Source organism: Bison bison, unplaced genomic scaffold (genome assembly GCF_000754665.1).
Source record: "Bison bison bison isolate TAMUID 2011002044 unplaced genomic scaffold, Bison_UMD1.0 scf7180017864385, whole genome shotgun sequence".
Taxonomy (NCBI): domain Eukaryota; kingdom Metazoa; phylum Chordata; class Mammalia; order Artiodactyla; family Bovidae; genus Bison; species Bison bison.
In genome coordinates this window covers 3,576,674-3,577,586 of record NW_011494957.1, presented here as the reverse complement: position 1 = coordinate 3,577,586, position 913 = coordinate 3,576,674, and the positions used below count along the sequence as shown (strand labels likewise).

The following is a 913-nucleotide window of genomic DNA, read 5'->3' as shown; positions in this document are numbered from 1 at the left end:
TTCTGTATATATGCATTAGTATATGATATTTATCTTTCTCTTTCTGACTTACTTCACTCTGTATAATAGGGTCTAGGTTCATCCACCTCATTAGAAGTGCCTCAAAGTTGTTCCTTTTATGGCTGAGTAATATTGTGTATATATACCACAACTTCTTTATCCATTCATCTGTTCATGGACATGTAGGTTGTTTCCATATTCTTCCTATTGTAAATAGTGCTGCAGTGAACTGTGGGATCCATGTGTCTTTTTCAATTTTGGTTTCCTCAGGGCATATGCCTAGGAGTGGGATTGATGGGTCATTTGGTGGTTTTATTCCTAGTTTTTTAAGGAATCTCCATACTGTCTTCCATAGTGGCTGTAAATGTATATTTAAATTCCCATCAACTGCAAGAGTGTTCTCTTTTCTCCACACCCTCTCCAGCATGATATCTCATTGTAGTTTTGATTTGCATTTCTCTAATAATGAGCAATGTTGAGCAGCTTTTCATGTGTTTGTTAGCCATCTGTATGTCTTCTTTGGGGAAATGTCTGTTTAGGTCTTCTTCCCACTTTTTGATTGGGTTGTTTTTCTGGTATTCAGTTGTATGATCTGCTTGTAAATTTTGAAAATTAATCCTTTGTCAGTTGTTTCATTTGCTATTATTTTTTTCCCATTCTGAGGGTTGTCTTTCACCTTGCTTATAGTTTCCTTTGCTGTGAGAAAGCTTTTAACTTTAATCAGGTCCCACTTGTTTACTTTTGTTTTTATTTCTGTTACTCTAGGAGATGGGTCATAGAGGATCTTACTTTGATTTATGTCATCAAGTGTTCTGCCTTTGTTTTCCTCTAAGAGTTTTATAGTTTCTGGTCTTACATTTAGGTCTTTGATCCATTTTGAGTTTATCTTTGTGTATGGCATTAGGAAGTGTTC

At 35.4% G+C, this 913-nt stretch overlaps 1 protein-coding gene across 1 annotated transcript in view; it reads left to right on the top strand.

Annotated features, from left to right (window-relative positions):
- Nucleotides 1–913, top strand: part of MARCH1 (membrane-associated ring finger (C3HC4) 1, E3 ubiquitin protein ligase) — a 132,517-nt gene that overhangs the window by 964 nt on the left and 130,640 nt on the right. The window lies entirely within an intron of this gene.